The sequence below is a fragment of the Entelurus aequoreus genome, linkage group LG04 (assembly GCF_033978785.1).
Source record: "Entelurus aequoreus isolate RoL-2023_Sb linkage group LG04, RoL_Eaeq_v1.1, whole genome shotgun sequence".
In the NCBI taxonomy this organism is placed as follows: Eukaryota; Metazoa; Chordata; class Actinopteri; order Syngnathiformes; family Syngnathidae; genus Entelurus; species Entelurus aequoreus.
The window spans coordinates 61,498,506-61,514,515 of record NC_084734.1 but is presented as its reverse complement, the minus strand read 5'-3'; the positions used below and the strand labels follow the sequence as shown (position 1 = coordinate 61,514,515).

Sequence of the window (16,010 nt, the reverse complement as noted above, 5' to 3'; positions counted from 1 at the left end):
GGCAAGACACTTCACCCTTGCTCCTGATGGGTGCTGGTTAGCGCCTTGCATGGCAGCTCCCGCCATCAGTGTGTGAATGTGTGTGTGAATGGGTGAATGTTGAAATACTGTCAAAGCGCTTTGAGTACCTTGAAGGTAGAAAAGCGCTATACAAGTATAACTCATTTAATTATCATTGTAGGTGCTTAACGGCTGCTGAACGGCAGATCCTCAGAATGTCTCAAGCTTTTCCATCTATTAATACCCACAGTTGGGCCTCTGTAATGGCACTGACTTGACTTGACTCAAAGAAAAGAGAACGGTTTTGCCTTGTTGAACAACACCTTTATTCTTGTATTTGTAGCAAGAAACCAGACAACAGTAACAACATGCCTGGCTAGCATTGTATACACACACACATTTCATTCAACTCCCGCTAACCACTTCCCAGCTTCCCCGACCTCCGTGTGAGCTGGTATTTGACACAGGACCTGGAATAGCTGTCCAGGATATGTCTGTAATATGATTCTTTGATTTAGGACCTACAGAATCAGCATGTCCTCATGTGGTCTGCTTTACTACAACATTCCTTATCATGTGATTACACGCATATTTGTGAGATTTTGTTAAAGTCTATTTCGCTGCATGGTGGAGCCGTAACAATGGGCTTCAGAACTGGGAATTGGTGGATGGCGGAGATGTTCCGTGGTGGCGCCGTTCCACAGCCGTACGTATCCATTGGAATTCCTGTGTTAGACAGCTGTTTGTGTGTATTTGTGTGTGTGTTTGTGTTTTTTTGTGTTCCTGTGTGATCGGGAGCGTGACAGCTGACAGATTGACGTACTGTCAAAAAAAATCAATCATATCAATTTCTAGTCGCAATATTATATACAGTATGTATTTTATATGAGATGGTCACATAGTTCAAAGATCATAGACCGGATACATTGATACAAACATGTCAAATATACGCACAGTCACCTTTCGCTGTGGTGAATTTTGATTCCTACAAATAGGCATATATTACCAAAACTCCCTAACATTACAGTCAGATTGACTTGAATGTCCAAGGTATAACTTGTTTGTGACTTTAGTGGCAATTTTCCCCAGATTTATTTCAAAAGCTATTTGACTTTTGCAGTTTCACTGTAGCAATAATGCGTTATAATGTCCACACTCAATGCTTACAACATTATACCAATCATTGTCAAACTTACACATAGTAAAAAGCCAAATGGGCTACGTCTGATAAGATAACTGGCGCTACCTGATGAGAAAAGCTGCCTCCCAAACAGACTTTCAAACTCTAAGGCATGAACAAAACATAGCCCAGTCTTTCTAAGTGCATGTCATGTGTGACACAATGTGATGTGTGCATCACACACACTCTGACCCTGCTTCGACATCCCCGTGCTCGGCTGTTGGCATAATATTATCACGGACAGACAGACCGAAAGCAGAGCAACAGAGAGGATGAAATATATGAGGATTGTAATGCTCTAATAGTGTTTGTTCTGCCCTGCTCTCTCCCTCTGTTTCTCTCAGTGTGTGTTTTCGTGTGCACACACCCCGCAGATAAAGTTTAAGCCAAAACTACATTTTCCCAATCATTTAGTTTTGTTCTTTCTCAGGTCTAATTCTCTGTATGAGTACACACACATACAGAGAGAGAGAGAGAGAGAGAGAGAGAACAGTTACACATTATACTTGGGCTTCTCTTCTCTCTTTGCTCAAATTCACGCTGGATCAAACATCAAACAAGCTGGTGGTTCTTAGCAAATGTATCAGTGCTCTTGTCTTGGAAGAGAGAGCAAGAGACTGACCTTGATGGCCTCGTGTGTGTGTGTGCATGTGTGTGTATGTGTGCGTGATAAGGATGGTAGGCAAGGGAGGAGGCAAAACGGACAAGATAAGGAGAGCTGTGTTTAGTGATGAGGGAGCCTGCATTAGAGAAAAAGAAAGTGTGAGCCTGCGTGTGTATGAAAATGAAGGAAAAAATAACAGGGCCACATTTACATGACAATACGCCTTTCTAAAAACTTTTCCCACTGCATTTTAAAGTCCTAAATCTGAACATTACAATTATGAAGAGGATCCTTGTAAACATAATTTTTTAGAACAACTAATGCTGTAGTACACATACCAGGCCACTAGTTGGCGGTGTAATCATCCATCCATCCATTTTCTACCGCTTGTCCCTTACGGGGTCGCGGGGGGTGCTGGAGCCTATGTCATTAAAAATACAGTAAAATCAGGTGGTGGGTACAACTCAGATCTCAAATCTCCATGTTTTTTTAATGTTTTGACCAGAATTCATGCTGCACTAACCAGACTCTCACCAGATCCTTGTAGTTCGCTGAGCTCCACACACGGATCTGGGCTCGAGGGCAATGCAAACTCCTTCAAGATAGCAACAAACAATGAACCAATCAGGATCGCCGGTCGGGATTTCATAGATGTGACGTAGCGCCGAAGCGACTGTTTGATTCAAACCACAATGGCGACACGCAGCGAGGAGTCGTGTGCTGACATTGATTTTGCTATTGCAACTGTTTTGTCGAATCTATCGAATATTAATTATTTGAAAGATGAACAGAGAACTTTTCACTCTGTCGTTATCCAATATGTCGGCTGTTCTGTTTTGGATTTCCCAGCGTCGCTCTCATCAGCGTCACGGGTTGATTTGGATATGAGTGGTTGAAGAAGCACGTCATTCGAGATAACGGACAAGTGGTTTATCCAATCACATACAATGATTTTTTTACAAGGTCCCGCCTTCTAAAATACATCTCCTATTGAGAAGTCCCAGATCCTTGTGAGGAGCTCAGCGAACTACAAAAATCTCAAATGCTTTAAATGCATCCTGAGAAGCAAGGATGTGTAATGTAGAATCAATTAACGTTATTACCTTGTGGAAATTGTTTTCTCCTTGCTGGTGGCTTTTGCTATTAATTGCACACCAGCTGGATTCGCTGGCTGGAATTATGCTGCAGGTCTAAGTGCTCGATTATAATTTAGTGCCTATCATCCCATTATTTACATCAGGAGTAACATAACAATGTGACCTCGGACTATGTTAAGGTAACGTGCGGAGTTCCCCAGGGTTCGGTTCTTGGCCCTGCACTCTTTAGTATTTACATGCTGCCGCTGAAGACATCATACGCAAATACGGTGTTAGCTTTCACTGTTATGCTGATGACACCCAACTCTACATGCCCCTAAAGCTGACCAACACGCCGGATTGTAGTCAGCTGGAGGCGTGTCTTAATGAAATTAAACAATGGATGTCCGCTAACTTTTTGCAACTCAACGCTAAGAAAACGGAAATGCTGATTATCGGTCCTGCTCAACACCGACATCTATTTAATAATACCACCTTAACATTTGACAACCAAACAATTAAACAAGGCAACTCGGTAAAGAATCTGGGTATTATCTTCGACCCAACTCTCTCGTTTGAGTCACACATTAAGAGTGTTACTAAAACGGCCTTCTTTCATCTCCGTAATATCGCTAAAATTCGTCCCATTTTCTCCACAAGCGATGCTGAGATCATTATCCATGCGTTCGTTACATCTCGTCTCGATTACTGTAACGTTTTATTTTCGGGCCTCCCTATGTCTAGCATTAAAAGATTACAGATGGTACAAAATGCGGCTGATAGACTTTTGACAAAAACAAGAAAGTTTGATCATATTACGCCTATACTGGCTCACCTGCACTGGCTTCCTGTGCACCTAAGATGTGACTTTAAGGTTTTACTACTTACGTATAAAATACTACACGGTCAAGCTCCTGCCTATCTTGCCGATTGTATTGTACCATATGTCCCGGCAAGAAATCTGCGTTCAAAGAACTCCGGCTTATTAGTGATTCCCAGAGCCCAAAAAAAGTCTGCGGGCTATAGAGCGTTTTCTATTCGGGCTCCAATACTATGGAATGCCCTCCCGGTAAAAGTTAGAGATGCTACCTCAGTAGAAGCATTTAAGTCTCATCTTAAAACTCATTTGTATACTCTAGCCTTTAAATAGACTCCCTTTTTAGACCAGTTGATCTGCCGTTTCTTTTCTTTTCTTTTCTACTCTGCTCCCAACCCGGGGTGGACCGCTAGCCTGTCCATCAGATGGGGACATCTCTACGCTGCTGACCCGTCTCCACTCGGGATGGTTCCTGCTGGCCCCACTATGGACTGGACTTTCGCTGATGTGTTGGACTTTCACAATATTATGTCAGACACACTCGACATCCATTGCTTTCGGTCTCCCCTAGAGGGGGGGGGTTACCCACATATGCGGTCCTCTCCAAGGTTTCTCATAGTCATCCACATTGACGTCCCACTGGGGTGAGTTTTCCTTGCCCGTATTTGGGCTCTGTACCGAGGATGTCGTTGTGGCTTGTACAGCCCTTTGAGACACTTGTGATTTAGGGCTATATAAATAAACATTGATTGATTGATTGATTGAGTCTCCCACTTTCATCGTCACTATCAGACCTACTTTGACAAAAAAGAAAGGAGAAGTGAGCTATTTGTCTTTATTTGTATGACTGGCAACATTTATAATGTACTCACAATGCAGATACCTTTGCTTAAACATTGTCTTGTGGAATTGTATCATTAAATAGAGGCACCATGTTGTAATTGAGCAGTTACAAGTTTAGGCAAACATTATTTGATCTTTTGATTTGCTACTTAATATTAAAGTTAAAGTTAAAGTACCAATGATTGTCACGCACACACTAGGTGTGGTGAAATGTGTCCTCTGCATTTGACCCATCCCCTTGTTCACCCCCTGGGAGGTGAGGGGAGCAGTGGGCAGCAGCGGTGCCGTGCCCGGGAATCATTTTTGGTGATTTAACCCCCAATTCCAACCCTTGCTGCTGAGTGCCAAGGTGTTGAGTCACGGCTACCTCTTGAGCTACCTGTTGGAGAACACAATTTACATGAACAATTCAAGAGACCCATCTCTAATGTAACAACTCGTACAAGTAGATGCACACAATGCAGGCAAACTATGTGTAAACAGCAATAACAAAACAATATAGTGCAAAATAAAAAATGTTTTTGTATTGCAATTTGAAGCGTACTTAAACGAGGCTCTTTGTACTGTGCTGGCTTGCACTCACACACGAACATGGTCATTGTTTAATACAGTAAGCCAAATGGCAGTTTGCCAACAACTAAGATTACTCTGTTAGCAGTGCAGGCATGCTGTGGGCTGGACCGGACTGAAAGCTAGGTCTTGTGCGCTTTTTCCTTAGCTGCCGTCTACATTCCTTTTCCCTGATAAGCTTCTGTTCGTAGTCAACCGCCCCAGATTTTATATAGGATCGCCAGACTTGCAGTCACTTCCCAGGACGAGTGGTGGATATCACAGAGTATGAGAGCCTCCTTCAGCCTGCCTTTATATCTCTTCTTCGGCCGACCAATCGAGCATTTTCCAGTGGACAGCTCGCCATAGAGCAGTCTCTTTAGTAGTCCATTGTCCTCGATGCGGTGAACGTGGCCAGCCCACTGAAGCTGAGAGCGCAGTACTGTGGCGTAGATGCTCTCGCTCTCAACACGCTGCAGCACTTCAGTACCTGGTACTTTGTCTTGCCACCTGACACGGAGCAGAGCTCTGAGGCATACCATGTGGAAGGCATTCAGTTGTTCTGCGTGCCGGCTGTAGACTGTCCACATTTTGCAGACATAAAGCAGGGAGGGAAGAACTACTGCTCTGTACATCTTCAGCTTTGTGTCTAGACTTAGTCTACGGCGTACCCATATTTTTTTCCCTCAGTCTACCATCTGGCGATCCTGTAGGCCACTTCCTCTTTGTTGTTTACGGAGCGTGACAGACAAACAAAGTTATTACACTATTGATAGAATGGGCATCCGGATCGATCACCCCTACTTTACATTTAAGCTTTAGAGCAACGGTCAAGGACCTTTTTGCCTGAGAGAGCCATGGCCCAAAATAGCCACTCCTTTTTCTCTAGTCCTCCAATGATGATAGTACTTGAAATAAACTTTTATTTTTACATTTTACATTACTTTTTTTTCTTTTTTAAATGCCTAAAGTAGTCATTAAATCATGCTGCAAACTCTGCATGAAAATTCCTGGAACATAAAAGTAACTACAGTACCATCTGAACATGGATCACTTTCTTAATTGTTTTTTTTCTAAAAAGACCAGAAACTTGAATTTTCTTTCCAGTCCCATTTGCATTTCAAAACTACAGTATTTAGGAATATCTGTATGACATTATGCAATGATCACTTACTAACTTGAACATGAAAACAGAACATCCAAACTTTTTCTCTTTGGTAATGCTTGTAATTGAAATGATGATTAACTCACTCATGATGGCCAAAGGATGTATTGTGTGTTGGCATAAAAAGCAGCGCGTGAGAGCAGATTGTTAATTAGACAAGCTGGAGGGATTTGAGCTGATCCATTGCCACATGCCATATATGATGTGTCATGCAGCACAGTGTCATCCACTGAAATGTTGTTGTTGTTTTTAACAATAAACAGAACAGTGGCAACTGACAGTATCTTAAACAATATTGATTTCACGTATCACCTTTTAGATTTGATCTTACTCTATAAGATGCAATATATTGTAATTAAAGATCTGTTTACACATGTACACCACAACCACATCTGGGAATCGTTTTGTTCTTTGTACTTTTAGAAACTTAGTGGAAATAGGTTCACCACATATCCTTCATTGGTGTATAGTGGTATAAATGTGACATATGTACGCCAGTATTGACATCAACGTTAAATATGGAAGTTGTTGTAAAGGATTTGTAAAGATGATTACTTGTTGAGAGCCACTGCAGTTATTTAATTTGTTTGCACACACGGGCATTTTTACTTTTCACAGCCAAGACAGGAGGTGCCCGCTTAGTCTACGTACGAGTTATGTTCCCACAATGGTGTTGTATGTTAGGGTTTATTGTCGAAACTACCTAAATTATACATACATTACCACCTAGGTCCCCTCCAACTGTACACACAATACATGATGGACATATAAAAACAATAAATTAGCACTAGTACTAGTAAGTAAATAAGTTACATTCAACAGTAATACAAAAACTACTTTTATCTTTGTGGTTGTCTTGCACACTGGAAGGGGTGTTGCAAACGAGGGAGACACAGGATTATTGGAAGCAGTAAGTCTCAATAATAAGACCACTACTTTGTTTTTTGTTTTTTTAAAGGAGTGGATCCTTTTCACACATTCAAATATATCTACTTTATTGTCCATGATGGTAGCAACGGTTCTTTTTTCTGAGCATTTTACAATGTCTAATTTGACTTCACTTTTCTTCAATTTGATGAACTACAATCAGAAGAGTCTGAATTATGCCTGGGTGACACAATGTAGGGCATCACTAAAAAGTGATATTGTCCTTTCTCAGTGTAGTGACCTTTTCTTCCACTGCAAACATGTAAGTACAGTAGTTGTAAATTAGTGTGTTGTGACCACAAAATGTTATAATGTGAAACATTGTAACACAAAATTGTACTAGGGTATTTGTACTAGTAATTTGGTTAAAAGGGCACAACCTCACACAAGCCCAAATGTGTTTTAGATTTTATGAAAACAGTACTTGAACACCCAAATTCTTATTATTAATTTTAGAAGCTACCACATACATATTTATGTGTACTATGCTCAAGGACCGTTTAGCCAGACACCACATGGAACAAATAATGAATCAATTTCATAAAGTGGATGCCAGGCTTGTTGAACAATTTTGTGTTGTGCAGTACAACATGAAAAAATACAATTGATAAATAGAAATGGGTGTGTCAAAAACACAGTTGTTGTTGTGGGTGTGCTATGGCTTTGACCTTTGCTCAACAAGAACTAATTGGAGCCTTTAGTCAGTGACACTCGACTGCTGTGATAATGTATGACAGCAATTGAAGTTCTACTCAACAGTAGGTCACTGTGCAACATAAGATATTAGTTACTGCTTGTAAAGTTAAGAAAAATATGTATTGCGACTTACTGGTTCCCATTATTTTTGTATACATGTCCCCAAAGATGACACAAGCGATTCATGCATTCTTAAATATAAGAGTACTGTACAGTCGTCTGTCGTTTATCCAGGCCTGACCGTGATAAGCAAATTTCCGTAAAGTAATAGCACTAATACCCATCCATCCATTTTCTACTGCCTGTCCCTTTTGGGGTTACCTCATCGCAGGGCCAGCACAGATAGACAGACAACATTCACACTCACATTCACACACTAGGGCCAATTCAGTGTTGCCAACCAACCTATCCCCAGGTGCATGTTTTTGGCGATGGGAGGAAGCCGGAGTACCCGGAGGGAACCCACGCAGTCAAGGGAGAACATGCAAACTCCACACAGAAAGAACCCGAGCCCGGTATTGAACTCAGGACTACTCAGGACCTTCGTATTGTGAAGCACATGCACTAACCCCTGTTCCACCGTGCTGCCCAATAGTACTAATAATATATCTAACATTTCCCTAGATTGAGACTTTAAAAAAAAGAATGTTTACGACATTTTCGACGCTTTGTGAATCCTCCAAACGTCACCGACCACTACTACACGGCCACGGCGTGAAAATACTTCACATCTTGGTTAATTCCTCTAAGTTAGAACTGGGCTTCCATGTACTGAAACCCCGGGCATAAGTTGTTTTGCCAAAACTTGGTCAACTTGCAGTCGCACCTAGCTGTTTAGCTGTTTTCTTATTATCCCGTGTTGTTAGGTAGCGTTGCGTGTTCCGCTTTGTCATTCCACATTGTTTACATCAAAGGCACACCAATGTCATATGGAGACGATGATGTTCTTGATGATGTCTAGGAATATCTCGCTTCTCGTCGTTCGGCAATGCTCCCCAACGTGGGGATCTTGGATTGATGAGGCAGGTGTTGAAGACATCCATCCACCCATTTTCTACCGCTTGTCCCTTTCGGGGTGCTGGAGCCTATTTCAGTTGCATTCGGCGGAAGGCGGGGTACACCCTGGACAAGTCGCCATGTTGAAGACAGAGTGCATCAAAATATTCTGCTAACAAATGGTCATCTGGATTGTCGTGGTGAAGATAGTGCCAAATTTAACGGCCGTGTTCACGTTAGTATTGTCACCCTTATGGTCTAATTTTTCAAATCAATGTTCCTTATTGAAATTAATAAATGCCATTATTACAATCTGGGGTGGCCCAAAAACACCAGAATTCTAACAAGTAACATGCTTTTTATTCAAAAAAACCAAATGTCTAGATCAGGGCTATTCAACTACATAATGAAGAGGGCCCTAGTTTCAAGAGCCTAAGGGCTCAGGGGCCGGACATTAAAATGTGTATATTTCGTCAGAAAGTGTCTCCGCATGTTATAGACAGCAATTTTAAACTTGACAAACAAGTCAATGGCGTTTTAAAATCGTGTTTTTATCATCTTCATCTTTTAGCAAAGGTAAAACCGTTTTTATCTTTTAACCTTTTTGAACAAGTCGTGCATGCTTTTATTTCAAGTCCCCTGGACTACTGCAATGCACTTTATGCTGGCATTAGCCAAAAAGCTCTCTCCTGGTTGCAATTAGTCCAGAACGCGGCAGCACAACTTTTAACAGGGGCCAGGAGACGCCAGCGTATAACCCCAATTCTTGAGAGTTTGCACTGGCTCCCTGTTCATCTTAGAATTGATTTTAAAACCTTGCTGTTTGTTTTTAAAGCTTTCACTGGAATGGCACCTCAGTATATCTCGGACCTCATCCAAATTTACAATCCTGTGCATGCTCTGAGGTCTGAGAGCCAGCTCCAGCTCGTGGTGCCCAAGACCAGACTTAAAACCAGGGGAGACAGGGCCTTCTCTGTGGTCGGCCCTAAGCTCTGGAACACTCTGCCCCTCCATGTTCAAACTGCTTCTACAGTGGAGTGTTTTAAGTCTCGTCTTAAGACCCACTTTTATTCTCTGGCTTTTAACACTACGTGAGTTGTGTGGTCCTCTGTTGTCCTCCGTGTTTTTAAAATTTTGATTTCTATTTACTGTTTTAATTGGTTTCACCCTTTAAAATCGTTTTTAATCATATTTATTTTATATTGTTTTTTATATTGGTTTTTTATGTATTTATTTTTTGTTTTTATTCAGTCATTGGTGGAGCTAAGGATAATATTTGAATATTGTTTTTAATATTGTTATGCAGCACTTTGGAAACATTTTGTTGTTTAAATGTGCTATATAAATAAAATGGATTGGATTGGATTGGATATTCCTTTGAGACTGCGTTTACTTAAGTAAACACATCGGCTTTCACACTGCACTGTCAATAAATGCATTATACTGCCCTTGCTACTCATTTCCAGCATATGCAGCTTGACAGATAGTTACCACATGCAGAAACAGAAGCTCCAGAAGTTTTGTTGAGGACTGGGGACCGTCTTTTAAATTATTTTTCTTCCTCAGTTTTATTTCTTTACACTTCTTTTGCATTTAGGTTTCTTTATTTAAAATAAACATTACAAAAGTATAACGTTCACTGTGTATTTTATATAAATAATCTTCATTGTTCATTTTTACATACATAAAATAGGATGTTTAGTGTTGATTAATTCACACATAAACTAAAAATGTTTACACATATACAAATAAAACATCAACAGCAAACATTGCACAAAATGTATGTGGCTCAACACAATGGAACCTAAAATGAAGCGATATTGCCCTCTACTCGTCAAATTTAGCACTTCATGTATTAAACAAGCTTTGACCGCCAGGGTTACTCAGACAAACAACACAACTATGAATAAAAAGAACATCACAAAGTCAGCAATTGCAATACAAAACAAACAAAATATCTTCATGCACAATATCTTCATACAAAAAACTGAGCAGGTATCGTGATGAAGCTTACACGTGTGGATTTCTACCGTTGTGTAGTGTGTCCATTACTAAAAAGCTCCGGCAGGTAACAATGACTCGAGCACTGACACTTATTACGGCCGACAATAAACAGTTTTGCTCAATAAAGTGATCGATGTAATTCCTGTACTCTTTAAAGCGTCTCAACAGACGTTACAATATTTGAACAGTGTTGACGATCATTGTTATCTGTTGTGGCCGCTTTGCGTTGCAAGTCATGCAGAACAAATTGTGTTTATATTGTTTAGAGTTCCGATGGAATTCGATTTTTTGCGCGGCATTGAGTTGCTGTGCACTGAGAACGCATGAGCAGTATGCAATTGCGCATGGAACGTTGGTCCTGTCATTATCTACACTACCGTTCTCGGGAATCTGGTACGATGTCATCACTCAAGCTGAAGTATATGTCCCCTTCATTGTAAATTTTTTGGGGGGAAAATGCAGCTGAATGAGTGCTGGCTCGTCTTTTTTGATTGTTCAGCTTTGTGGTTTACACTCTGTGCTTGTGTATAAGAACAGGGGAAAATCAATATGATTACATGCAGTTCACTCTAATGTCTGTGTGTGTGTGTGTTTGAGGACTTTTGTTTGTTAATTTTGTTTGGAAAAATCGATTTGCAGCACTACAATTGCAAAACCTGCCTCGATCAATATTAATGTTGTTTTTTTTACTGTACTCTTTTGTTAGGCCCAGTTTTTCGATACATGGGCTTACACCTATTTCGTTTCTCGCGACACCCAACAACAGACTGATAAAAACTCTGAGTATGGCACAGATTGACATGTAAAACACACCATTGAAGATGGTTTCTGCATTGCTCTAAGAAATAGACACTGTTTTTGTGCTTTTTACAACATACTGTAAATAAGACAATGAAAAAGTAGTGTTAATGTTGTTTAAAAAAATAATCTGTTCCACCCTGTTTGAAACTAATCTTACTTCTGAACAGGAAAATGTTGCTGTTTGGAGACAATTACATTTTATCAAGCCTCCATAGGGCCCTGAGCAAAATTTTATTTTGGGGCTTTCTATATCTGATTTTTGGGCCCTCTATTTCTGCCAAAAATACTGATTGTTGATCATTCACACACCTACTATAATCTCATTGCGGCTTTGTCAGTGTTGTGTACATTATCCTATTGTTAGCCTGGAATATCTATACATATGGCATGTCATTTATAAATACATGCTGGTGGCCCAGTGAAGAACATAAATAATACCGATGTAATAATAACACAAATGATATCAATGATTGAATGATGTCCAGAGTGCCACATATGGGTCCTAATTTTAAAATGTAGAACATTCAGCTGTCAGAGTGGCCTGGGGGTTGAACGTTCCAAGTGATAAAGCTTTGTATTTACAGTAAAAGTGCCATCTTGTCTCACCAGTCTTGTACATATTAGTCTTTAATCACCAGGTTTTTCTTTTTAGCTAATTGTTATTATTTAATATTTACATTCTACCTTAAATAAAATATCAAGCAAACATTTAAATATTATTAATGAGAAATGTTGCCAGAAACAAGGTAACAAAAATAGTTTACATGTAAATGTAGGTGTGTACTGTAAATACATTTGATATGTAAATAACTATACTAACTTCAGTTGTTTTTGTAATATTATTCATTACAACTATGTGTACTGTCTCAGAGTGATCTGTGTTCACATTTACTTAGATGTTTTTCAATTAACCAAGCTCATCATTTTGGTTCCCAGAACGTTGTGATTACATTAGCCTTTTTGGGAAATTAACGTTACCTATTGGGTGCATATGGGTTGCTTTTCCGTTCCATATGTGCAAGCGGCAAGCATTTTTTCCGTTCCCGGAACTTTACATATGATGTTCTTTGAATGTTACTGAATGTTCTGCGATGGCAATGCTTTAAGTCTGCATATTTATTTCCTACCAAATTGAAAAAAGGGACGTTTGCCAAACATGAAAGAATACAGTACAAACTGAAATAAAGCCCTTTTCAAGAGTAATCGGCTATTCACTGTTATATGGATGTGCGCTCACACACTCTCACACACACAAAGATACGCATAGACAAAAACACACATTACAAGGATTTTTTCGCAACACAGCAAGGGTTGATTATAATGTAACAACAATCTTTTGTAGCAAAATAACACTTCAGTTTGCATTGATTAAAGCAAACTATAACCGACTTAACAACAACACAAAACTTAACTACTTCCACTTTAACTACCCCCGCTCTTCCCCACACACACACACACACAAATCCGACCCTGGCGACAACGCAATATGAAGTATGAACGATAAAACATTAAATATTAAGAGTATGTCAAATTTGGCTCCTACCGTGTTTACTTCCCTGACGACTTCCTTAAAGTGTTGTAATCAATCAGAAATATCAAGCAGCTTAACTGTGGCAAACATGGGGAAGTGTGGTGAGAGTTTTGCATATATTACCCATCATGCCCTATAATGGATTTATAGATGTGTAATTTAAAATTATATATACATGTTTTATAATGTCCACAAAGTTCAATGAGCAGAATGTTTGTTATTTGCGACCGTGTGTTGACTGTATTTGTCGATTATAGTTAATTTACACGATGAGTGGGTATAGTCGTTTGGATTGGGTCATATATTTTAATGATGTGCTCATTGTATCACAAAACAAACTTGTGGTTGTTACCTAATGTTTCCATCAATCTCCCCATGAGGGTGTCAAAAGCTTTTCGATATCATACCAAAGGTAATTGCAGCTATATGAATTTAGATAGAAATACACCGTGGGCCATTCATTATTAACTTGTGATGTCTCGCGGGCAGCACTAAAGACTTCGCCAGGCCATAATGTGAACACCCCTAAACTACTATTGAAACAATGTAAATATACCTGTATGTGTACGCTTAGGCCCCCTAGTGGCTGCGGGGCCATAAGCAGCCACTTAGTCCGCTTATGCCTTGGGCCGCTCTGCCTTTTATGTGCCAATGTATTTCTCATTTATTCAGGAAAAAACAACCGCTTGCAGACGCATGTCATAACACACTCTTCAGGTTAAGACTCAGCTGTCTACCTGCACCTCAAAGAGAAAGCTCTCCTATGAGGGCAAACATGTAAATATTCTGGACAGGGAAGACGGATGGTTCAAAAGGGGCGTGGGGAAAGTCACCTATATGTCAAAGTTAAACAAAAAAACATCCCTGAAAAGAGGAGGTAGTCTGCGACATTACTTTTCTCCCACTAACAATACTGTCCTTTTTAGCCATTCTTACGAAACTCAACACTAATACAAAAAAGACAAAGACACTTTTTTGGTTCCAGGGGTTAATACACATACATGTAGCAATGATGTTTGATAAGAAATTATCGAGTTCGAGCCTATTATCGAATCCTCTTATCGAACCGATTCCTTATCGATTCTCTTATCGAGTCCAGATTGGTTGTTGTATATGGAAAAAAACACACAATATTTGGTTTAACAAAAGCTCACTTTTGTTATATAAGAAAAAAATGTAATCTAATAAATAAATAAATATTGACTGTTACCCCCCTAAAAAAATAAAATAAATAAATATTGACTGTTGTTACCCAAAGTATATTAAGTGGGATTTTTCAGAAAAACAAATATATACAGTAACATAAAACCAACCTGTCTCTGTGATCACTATAGGTGCATAAATAATAATATAGTGTTAAATAAAATCAGTCCCTTGGGCACAAAACTGAAAATAATACAGCTCTCCAAAAAGTGCAATTCTGCTGCTATTTGACATAACTGTTTGTTATGATGCTTTGACATTTTTGCACTTTATTTCTTTACTGAAAGAAAATTCTATGAAGAGAAAAGTTGTAATGCAAATGTTGTTACAATGCTAAAAAATGAAAAGTTAAAGCTAAAAAAAGAAATACACTTTATTGAGTTAACATTATTTCTTTATAGGGGGAAATATGTTATGAGCTAGGGAATATAACAAGTACACTACCGAGCATGCAACGGGAGTGACGAGCATGCGCGGTAGCCCTGAAAAGTGTTGTTGCATGTCATCATTGGGCGGTATAGCTCGGTTGGTAGAGCGGCCGTGCCAGCAACTTGAGGGTTGCAGGTTCGATCCCCGCTTCCGCCATCCTAGTCACTGCCGTTGTGTCCTTGGGCAAAACACTTTACCCACCTGCTCCCAGTGCCACCCACACTGCTTTAAATGTAACTTAGATATTGGGTTTCACTATGTAAAGCGCTTTGAGTCACTTGAGAAAAAGCGCTATATAAATGTAATTCACTTCACATCACCCGGCAGCTAAGAATGAGGTTATGAGCACGCTGTGAAAGTAAACGTCAAGAACTCAGCCAACATGCCTCGTCTGCATTATTTATAATTAGACAGACAACACATATACAGTGTGATTTTGTTTTGTTTACAAGGAAAGAAAAAGAAAAGTTAAAAAAGGGAGATATGTTGTATATATATGTATGTACTGCGGTTGCTTTAAGAACGTTGCGACAGCTGCCTTAAAGGAGGTGCGTTGCTAGCCTGGTTGCTATGTTTCCGGTTGGTCGTAAAAGTGTTCGTCATGTGTTTGTAGTCTGCTCAAATCTCTCAGTAAATTTATTCATTGGATTATACCTTTTGTTTTGAACTTTATTACACCTTGGAGCGCTTTTTCCGGTCCATTTTTTTCCTGCTTTCGCTATCTGCGCCTAACGACTGAGCTACGTGACGTGATTTCTTGTGATGTCACACGGAGTATTCTGGTCGGGACGGGATTCGTTCCGAGGGATTCGAATAAAGAACCAACTCATTTTCTTTACTATAGTGGTCTCGATAACGGGTACCGGTTCTCAAAAAGGGATTCGAGTCCGAGGACTCTGTTCTTTTCTTATCGAACAACCGGGGAAATCGGTTTCGATTATCATCCCTACATACATGGAATGCTCATGAAATTGATTCCATCCTAAAGACTGATATTGTGTATGTTTTTCCACACAATGATGCAATGTTAACAAAGGGAATCCCAGCTCTAATGACTGTTGTTGTGGTGACAGCTGTAATGCACCATAATAGAGCAAAACCATTTCTGTCTGGGCATGCACCTGTCTTGCTGGCATTTTAAAGTCATGGCTCATGGGCCATTTGCAGCTTGCAGGCTCATATTATGTGG

The 16,010-nt window shown here is 39.8% G+C and overlaps 1 protein-coding gene across 2 annotated transcripts in view; it reads left to right on the top strand.

Annotated features, from left to right (window-relative positions):
- Positions 1 to 16,010, top strand: part of il1rapl2 (interleukin 1 receptor accessory protein-like 2) — a 631,449-nt gene that overhangs the window by 109,425 nt on the left and 506,014 nt on the right. The gene's annotated exons all lie outside the window — the stretch shown is intronic.